At 37.4% G+C, this 9,997-nt stretch overlaps 1 long non-coding RNA gene across 1 annotated transcript in view; it reads right to left on the bottom strand.

The window, feature by feature from the left end:
- Positions 1-3,273: 3,273 nt before the first annotated feature.
- Positions 3,274-9,997, bottom strand: part of LOC103783442 (uncharacterized) — a 217,095-nt gene continuing 210,371 nt past the window's right edge. Inside the window, exons 7-8 of the long non-coding RNA XR_008621477.2 lie at positions 5,400-5,539; positions 3,274-3,437 (exon numbers count right to left, since the gene is read on the bottom strand). This is a non-coding gene — a long non-coding RNA (uncharacterized LOC103783442). The remainder of the gene's footprint in view (positions 3,438-5,399; positions 5,540-9,997) is intronic.

Raw genomic sequence — 9,997 nt, 5'->3', positions numbered from 1 at the left:
CATTATGGGCAAGGCGTCATTCACATTTCACTCGAATAACTTTATAAATCACCATTTCATTGGGTAGTCCATCCTGGCCACAGACAGCTACCATTACAAAAGTCCCTTTTTTTTTTTTTTTTTCTTTTTTTTGAGATGGAGTCTCACTCTGTTGCCCAGGCTGGAGTGCAGTGGCACAATCTCGGCTCATTGCAACCTCCACCTCCCAGATTCAAGTGATTCTCCTGCCTCACCCTCCCAAATAGCTGGGACTATAGGCATGTGCCACCATGCCCAGCTAATTTTTTGTATTTTTATTAGAGATGAGGTTTCACCATGTTAGCCAGGATGGTCTCGATCTCCTGACCTCGTGATCTACCCACCTTGGCCTCCCAAAGTGCTGGGATTACAGGCTTGAGCCAGTGCGCCTGGCCAAAAGTCCCTCTTTAAGCTGTATCCAAGCTATATCCACGTGGGTTCATTTATCAATAATATTAGTAGTTACAGGGCCAGAGTAATTAAGATATAGTACTATCTCATTTAAACCTTGGAACAGCTATTTAAACTGATAAGCAGGCATCATTCTTCTCATCTACCCAAGTGGGAACCTGAGCCTCGCAAATTTCACAGACTTTAATCCAGATTGTGCAATACTGACTCTAGGCCAGTTTCTTTCTATGAGACAGCACTTCACATATTTTAAACAGGGGTTCTTAAGTTGGGGTTCACAAACAACCCATGGATCAGTTTCAGATGGTCCATGAAGCTCTGAAAATGCTATTCAATATTACATATGTGAGCCTGTTTTTATAGAGAAGGTCTAAAAGAATCTGTGACTGACCAAAGAGTTAACAATTGACTGAAAGATGATGATAAAGCACGTCTTCCTGGAGTTTTTACTTCCCGAGATGAAACATCTCCACTTCCTCCAGTTATACCTCTTGATTTCCCCTACGCTACCCCACTCAGATGTGTCCTTCCCCATTGTATCAAGGGACAGTCACCTGAAAGTCATGTTTGATTCCTTGCCATCTCACACCCTACCTGCATTTTAACACAGAAGCTGCCAATTTTTCTTTTCAGTATATATGAATTCACATGTATTTCTTCATCTCAGCTACCATGACCATTTCCAGCCTGGGCTCATGTAGTCTCTTAATCGCCCCCATTCCTGGCTCACCTTTCTTCAGCCATTCTTCATGTGAGAGCCAAGAACAGTCTTTCTAAAATGTCAAGCAGATCATGTCACTCCCTTGCTTGAAAACCCTCAGTGGCTTCCCATGACACTGAGTAAATTTCAGCCTCCACTTCAAACCTTGAGTGGTATGACCCAAGCCTTCCTCTGTGATGCTACCTCAGTCTCCCTTCTCCTCTCCTTTATTGCATTAGAGTGACAGCAGCCTGCCACTAGGGCATGCCAAATTTCTTCCCATCTTAGGACTGTTACACTCTTCCAGAATGCTCTTCAACCTATTTTTCCCATCCTTCCGCCCTCAGTTTAAATATTATTTCCTTCTAGATATTGCCTCTGACACATTCTAAATTAGGACCCATTCACCCCACCTGTATATCACAGCTCCGTCATGAGTTTTCGTTAGCTAGATAGATAGCTTGTGTGTGTGCCTGTTTAATGATTTCATTTTCCCCTTTAGACTGTAAGCTCCATGAGGGTAGTTTTCATATTTGTCTTTTACCACTGTATTTTCAGTGGTTGGTAGTGTTTGGTGCCTGATAAATATTCAGAACGTCACTGAAGAAAGAGTTGGTTTCAAGTCCTCTCACCATCCTGGACATACACTAATTTGAAATATACAACTTAAAATGTGGTCCCCAATACTAAACTCAAATTTGCAGGTGTATTCTATTTCAGAGAGGTCTAGGCATGCCACATTTACCTAATTCTTTTCTCTTCTCCAGGATCAGAATAGTCCACTTCATGAACCTAAACAAATGATCTAATAAGGTCTGTAGCTGTCTGTCTCTGCCACTGATAGATGTGACCATTCACATATACAGCTACTATAGTCTCAATGTCTGTGTCCCTGTCAAACTCATATGTTGAAATCCTAACCTCCAAGAGGATGAAGTCAGGAGGTGGGGTCTCTGGGAGGTGATTAGGTCATGAGGGGCAGCCCTCATGAATGGAATTAGTGCCCTCATAAAAGAGGCCTGATAGAAACCGCTCACCCTTTCTACCAGGTGAGGACAGAGCAGGATGGCACCACCTATGAGGAAGCAGACCCTCACTAGACACCGAATCTGCCTTGATCTTGGATCCTCAGCTTCCAGAACCCTAAGAAATAAGCTTCCATGGTTTAGAAGCTACCCAGTTTATGGCATTTTGTTATAGCAGCCCCAATGGACTAAGATACCAGCAAATCACAAATTAAAGAAGGATTCTGAATAAAATACCAGCACCAACACAAGTCTCTGGCTCAAAAATCAGCGCTCTTTATGCTGCCTCGCTGAAGTCAGGTGAAACGTCCTCAATTAAACTTTAAGATATGAATAAAGTATTTCAATATCTTAGCCATGGGTATGTGTACAATGAAGAACTCTGTTTCTATGATCTGCCTCCAAGACACATGGATGGCTCATCCCATCCATGTTTCCCCTTCTTTCTCCGTGCTGCAAAGCACAAAGGCACCAAGATTCCCCAGTATCCAGGCTGGACACACAGATTCAGCTTATTTTCTGAGTGACAGGGGTAAATTCAAAAGATGTTCTCTGATTCAGATATGGAAACAAGCTAGAGCTGGAAGAGGCTGCTGAGAAATCGACTTGCCATCTCAGCTTTGTGAGATAAGCAAAACACAAAAGCAAACCAGTCTGCTGAAATTATTACCATCTCCACACTCACCAACAATGATGTGATAGATGGCAGGGGAGCATTCATCACCTGAAAATATCTAATCACAGTAGAGACCTTTCATATTATCATTAAAATTCTTAACTGCCCCCAGCCTGATTTCTTTTAAGCAAAGGCCCACAGGCCTTATACATTTCATGGTTATTTTCTCTGGTTATGGAGGCTGTACTTTTTTCTAGTGTCTCATTTTTGTCCTCCTCCTCCTTTCATTCTTTCAGTTCAAATGGACACAACCTGGTTCCTATCACCTAGAGACGTATTAACCTTTCCAAATCCTGACATTGACTTCCTAGAAAAGTTCCCTGGAGCTCTGTAGCTGTTGGGGAAGAGAGGCAGCTTGGTTTTGACTTTAATATACATTTCGAAATACCTTTTGCAGGACGGCTGGAAATAAGGAACTAATAACAAAGCACTTCTAAAATTACCGGTACATCTGAAGCATTCCACCTGGTGCACAGCCTTTGAGAGTCTTTAATTCATCAATTAAGTGATCAAAGATCTTGTTCAAGATACGATTACATTTCTTTGGTTCTGTTTGCGCAATCGTACTAAAATTGATAGCATTCTGAAAATCAACCGGGTTCCAAAGCTAAAAATAAAAACAGACAAAATGACATCCAAACATTCATCACTTTCCAAAAGCAAGGCTATGATTAGTCCTTAACTATCCTGGAATATGAATGCTAGGACAAACCATTCCACAATGATGATGTCAAAGGAGGAACTTGAAGCTTCCACCCTCTTTAAAGCAGCTACTATGCATTTAGGTTGTAGCCAGGCCCTTTCAGAACTAGGATGTGGGTAAGAGGCTAGACAGAGAAGTCCTGGCTACTGGCCAAAGCCAACTCCAAGAGCAAATAATTTCAGTAATATAGAATAGAGGTCTTTGAGTGACTGCCGATGACCTTTGTCACGTACACAGGATTAGTCTTCCTTATACCACTAAAATCAAAACAATGCCGTGGCCCAAGAATCAGAAGGAAATGTTTCTTAAGTTACCACAATTCTTCTTAATCCTTGTTTCCCAAGGGCCAGTTATTATGATTGCATTTTGTCTGAATAATCTTGATCATCTAAAAGAGGAGTTAGTAAACTATGTCTGTAAAAGTTAAGATAACAAAGAAACTGTGGGCCCCTCAGTCTCTTTTGCAACCACCCCATTCTGCAATCGTTTCATGAAGACAACTAAAGATGACATGTCAATGAAGGGGCATGGCTGTGTTCCAATAAAACTTTATTCACAAAAATAGGCACTGGTCCAAATTTGGCCCGTAGTCAGTAGTTTGCTGGTCCCTGCTCTGTAACATGGTCATGACTGTAATCCACACTTGGAAAGTTTAGTCTACATCACTAAGTTTGCATGGACTTCAAGAGCATTCTTCTTCTTGTGCTGGGTAGTTTGAAGGAGGATGCTTGCTGAGTGTGATGGTTTTGGGACAAAAATAGATTTGGTCTGATAGGGGGAGAAGTTACTGAGCCACCAGTGTAACTTCGTATGATTTCCCCTTCAAAAAGTTCATTTTACTCTCCAAATTTTTAGGCAACATTGTTTCTTTTTAAAGAACATGAGATTTCACATTGCATCCCAGTTATTTACTACCTGAGTTTTGGTCTTAACAAATAGGATTTTGTTATTCTGTCATCAACGGAGCAAGCACATGTGGTTTTGATTGACAAAATTGTGATAAAATTCACTGTATCCTTAAAAAAAAGTGCTTGAAAAAATTTCAGACTGCTGCAGAGAATGTAGGGGGGAAACGAGGGGATTGAATTTCAACCAAAGACATGCCAGATTTTTTTTCTTGCTCTTAATATTCAACATTCTCCCACTACTCAGTATCTAATTAGATACTGGAACAATGCAGGGATCATGTGTTTCTCTTTAAGCTTTTGGCACAGTCCATCACACTCTAGTTAGCATTGGATACACTGAGGTGCTCCTCCAGAAACCAGTACTGAGTGATATCATGTGCTATGTCACAAACAATGGAACATAAATTAAGTGCGCATGCTCTCAGACATTCAAAACACTTGCAGTCATTTCGGTTTTCCCTCTTTTCATTTACTTCAAATCCACATTCATTTTGATGCTTGAAAACCCTCCCTTGTCGTCTCCCAACTTTTTTTCAGAAACAGGTATCCCTTGTTACCCAGAGTATTTTCTGCTTCTCAGAAAAATCACAATTCAATTTATTTTAAAAAATCATATGGGCCACTTAATAGTTATTGTTTGAGCTCTGTGGAAATGATTGGCTTGACTTATGACTAACAACAATAAACACAGTGTATTTACTGCAAACACCATGGCCAGCCACCATATAACATATATAGGTCCTTACATACAGATAGTCAGAAAGTGAGAATGGGTATCAAAGCTGTCTGCTATGTGATTGTTTCCTTCACAGACTGACAATATGAATATCTGAGAACCAACATCCCATCTTCATGCTATACCCTTTCGAATAGAAAACTAGAGAAGGAAACTATGTAACTCATCAATTGCTAGAGAAATGTTGAGGACGCCAAAAAAAATACACAGACATACTCAGACCTTTTTAAATCTGGAAACATGTGTTGTTTGTGAAGAAGCATAAATATCCTAAAACTCTCTTCCATATGTCTGCTTTCCTCCCATTGGGCTACATTCCCAAGAGGCTCTAGTAGTTCCAAATTTGGCTTCTATGCTTGTATCTAAAATATGAAAAATTAATGCTGAGCAGGCTTTATAAATGGTTTTCATCACAGTAATATTAAAATATTGCATATAATTGTGTTTTAATTAAAATGATGCCTTAAAATTTTAATACATATTTGTACATATTTATGGGATGCATGTGATATTTCAATACATGCATAAAATATGTATAATGATCAAATGAGAGTATTTAGGATATTCATCATCGTGAACATTTACCATTTCTGTGTGGTGTGAATATTTCAGACCTCCTCTTGTAGATCTATTTTAAATATACATTGTTAATTTTAAGATATATATTAACTATAGTGACTCAACTGGGCTATCAAACACTAGACTTATTTCTTCTATGTAATCTTATGTTTGTACCCATTAAACAACCTCTGTTTATCTCCCACCCCCCACCCCACACACACCCTTCCCAGCCCCTGCTATCATTCTACTCTCTACCTTCATAAGATCAACTTTAGCTCAGACATGAATGAGAACATGTTATTTATTTTTCTGTGCCTCTTATTTTACATAACGTAATGACTTCCAATTACAGCCATGTTGCTGCAAATGACAGGATTTCATACTTTTTATGGCCGAATAGTATTCCACTGTGCAGATATACCACATTTTCTTTATTCACTCATCTGCTGATAGACATTTAGGTTGATTTCATATCTTGGCTATTGTGAATAGTCCTGCAATGAACATGGGGTGCAAGTATCCCTTTGGTTCACTGATTTTCTTTCCTTTGGATAAATACCCAGTAGTAGGATTGCTGAAATGTATGGAGCTCTATTTTTAGAGCTATTTTATTTTCCATAATAATTTACATTCCCACCAACAGTGTATAAGAGTTCCCTTTTCTCCACATCCTTGCCAGTTTTTGTCTTTCTAATAATAGCTATTCTAATTGGAGTGAGAGGATTATCTCATTGTGGTTTTGACTTGCATTTCCCTCATGATTAGTGATGTTGAGTATTTTTCTATATACTTGGCTATTTGTATGTCTTCTTTTGAGATATGTCCATTTAAATCCTTTGCCCACTTTTTAATGAGATTATTTGGGATTTTGCTTTTGAGTTAATTGTATATTCTAAATATTAGTCTCTTGTCAGATGAATATTTTTGCAAATATTTTCTCCCATTCAACAGGTTATTTCTTCATTCTGTTGATTATTTCCTTTGCTGTGCAGAAGCTTTTTAGTGTAATATAGTCCCATTTGTCTATTTAAGTTTTTATTGCCTATGCTTTTGGGATCTTAGCCATAAAATCTTTGCCTAGACAAACGCCCTAGAGCATTTCCCCTATGTTTTCCTCTAGTAGTTTTATAGTTTTGAGTCTTACATTTAAGTCTTTAATTCATTTTGAGTTAACTTTTGTCTATGGTGAGAAACAGGGATCTAGTTCATTCTTCTGCATATTGATTTCCAGTTTTCCCAGCATCATTTATGGAAGGGCGTTTCCTTTCCCCAATGTATGTTCTTGGTACCTTTGTCAAAACTCAGTTGGCTATAAATTCAATTGGATTTGTTTCTAGGTTCCCTGTGCTGTTCCACTGGCCTTTGTGTCTGTCTGTTTTGGTTGCTATAGTTTGTAGTCTATTTTGTGGTCAGGTAGTGTGACACCTCTAGCTTTGTTCTTTTTGTTCAGTACTGCTTTAGCTGTTTGGGCTCTTTTGGGCTCTTGCGATTCCATATTAATTCTATAATTGTCTTTTCTGTATCTGTGAAGAAAGTCATTGGTATTTTGCTAAGGATTGCATTTAATCAGTAGATTGCTTTGTTTTATGGTCATTTTAATAACGTTAAGTTTTCTGATCCATGAATATGGGATGTTTTTTCATTTGTCTATGTTCTCTTACATTTCTTTCATCAGTGTTTTGTAGTTTTCCTTGTAATGGCCTTTCATCTTCATGGTGACATTTATTCTTAGCTATATTATTTTTTTGTAGCTATTGTAAATGGGATTGCCTTCTGGATTTTTTGGCTGTTCATTATTGGTTACATTTTTTGACTGTTCATTATTGGTACAAACACTACCAACTTTCATACTTTGATGTTGTATCCTGCAACTTTACTGAATGTATTAGTTCTAACAATATTTTGATGGTGTCTAGGTCTTTCTATAGGTAGGATCATATCATCTGTAAAGAGGGACAATCTGACCTCCTCTTTTTCAATTTGCATGTTTTCTTTCTTTTGCCTGATTATTCTGGCTAGAACTTCTAGTACTATGTGGAATAGAAGTGGTGAAAGTGGGCATCCTTGTCTTTTTCCTCTATGAACTCATGGAAGAAAGGGTTTCAGCTTTTACCCATTCAGAATGTTAGCCATGGGTTTGTCATTTATGGCCTTTATTAAGTTGAGGTATATTTCTTCCACGCCTAACTTGTTGACAGTTTTTACCATGAAGGGATGTTAAATTTTATGAAATGCTTTTTCCATATATGTTGAGATGATCTTGTGGTTTTTGTCCTTCACTCTGTTGATGTATCACATTTATTGATTTACATATATTGAACTATCCTTGCATCCCTGGATGAATCCCACTTGACCATGGTATATTATCTTTTTAGTATGTTGTTGGATTCAGTTTGCCAGCATTTTGCTGAGGAATTTTGCATCTATATTTATAAGGGATATTGGCCTCTAGTTTTTAGTTGTTGTGGTTGTGTCCCTTTCTGGTTTTGTTATCAGTGTAATGCTGGCTTTGCAGAACAAGTTAGGAAGAATTCCCTCATTTTAAATTTTTTGGACTAGTTTGAGAAGAATTGGTGTTAGTTCTTGATAACTTTGGTAGAACTAGACAGTAAAGCCATCTGGTCCTGGGCTTTTATTTATTGGGAGGTTTTTTTAAATTACTGATTTAATCTCATTATTCATTATTGTTCTGATTAGGTTTTCTATTTCTTTATGGTTCAATCTTGGTAGATGTTATGTGTCCAGGAATTTATCTGTTTCTTCTAGGTTTTCCAGTTTGTTAGCATATTGTAACTTATAATAGTGTCTGATGATCTTTTGCATTTCTGAGGTATCAGTTGTAATGTCTCTTTTTTCATTTCATTTCTGATTTGGGTCTTCTCTCTTTTTCCTGGTTAATCTAGCTAGTAATTTATAATTTTATTTTTTAAGAAAACCAACTGTTCATTTTGTTATAATAATTCTTTTTAAGTTTCTAAGAAAATTACAGGCCTGCTCTGATTTTTATTATTTCTTTCCTTCTAATTTTGGGTTTGGTTTATTCTTGCTTTTCTAGTTTCTCAAGGTACATGATTAGGTTTTTTATTTGCAATCTTCCTACTTTTTTGATACAGGCATTTATTGCTATGAGCATTCTTAGTATTTTTTTTTCTTTATCTCACAGGTTTGGCTATTTTGTGTTTCCATTTTTAATTGTTTCAAGGCATTTTTATTTCCTTCTTAATTTCTTCATTGAGCCAATGGTCACATTCAGGAGCATACTGTTTACTATTCATGTATTTTTACAGTTTCCCAAGTTCCTTTTGTTATTGATTTATAGTTTTATTCCATTGTGGTCTGAGAACATATTTGATATGATTTCTTTTTTTTATTTTTTGACTTGTTTAGTGGTCTAACATATGTTCTATCCTGGAGACTGTTCCATGTGCTGATAAGAATATGTATTCTGCAGCTGTTGGATTAAATGTTCTATAAATGTCTCTTAGATCCATTTGGTCTACACTGCAGTTTAAGTCTGATGTTTGTTGATTTTCTGTCTAGAATATCTATCCAGTGCTCAAAGTAGGGTGCAGTAACCAACTACAAATGTAGAGAAGTCAATCTCTTTCTGTAGATCTAATGATATTTGCTTTATATATCTGTAGCTCCAGGGCAGGATGAATATTTATTTACAGTTGTTATATCTTCTTGCTGAATTGATCCCTTCATTTTAATGACTTTGCCTTTCTTTACTGGTTTTGATGTAAAGTCTGCTTTATCTTATATAAGTATAGCTACTCCTGCTCACTTTTGGTTTCTGTTTGTGTAGTACATCTTTTTCCATCCCTTCAACATTCAGTCTTACGTGTCTTTACGGGTGAAGAAAGTTTCTTGTAGGCAACATATAAATAGATAATGGTTTTTAACCCATATGGCCAATCTGTATCTTTTAAGTGGGGAATTTAATCCATTTACATTCAAGTCCATTACTGGTAGGTGAGAACTTATTTCTGTCATTTTGTTATTTTTTTAATTGCTTTGTATATCCTTTTTCTTATCATTTTGGTTTAGTTGGTTTTCTGCAGCATTAACATTTGAGTCCTTTCTGTCATTTGTGTGTCTGCTCTACCAGTGAGTTTATAATTTTTTTTGAAACAGAGTCTTACTCTGTTGCCCAGGCTGGAGTGCAGTGGTGCAATCTCAGCTCACTGCAACCTCCGCCTCCCAGGTTAAAGTGATTCTTGTACCTCAGCCACCCAACTAGCTGGGATTACAGGTGT

The sequence above is a fragment of the Pan paniscus genome, chromosome 18, assembly GCF_029289425.2.
Source record: "Pan paniscus chromosome 18, NHGRI_mPanPan1-v2.0_pri, whole genome shotgun sequence".
Lineage (NCBI taxonomy): Eukaryota > Metazoa > Chordata > Mammalia > Primates > Hominidae > Pan > Pan paniscus.
Note: the sequence above shows the minus strand (reverse complement) of the source record. Positions and strands in the feature narration are given on the sequence as shown.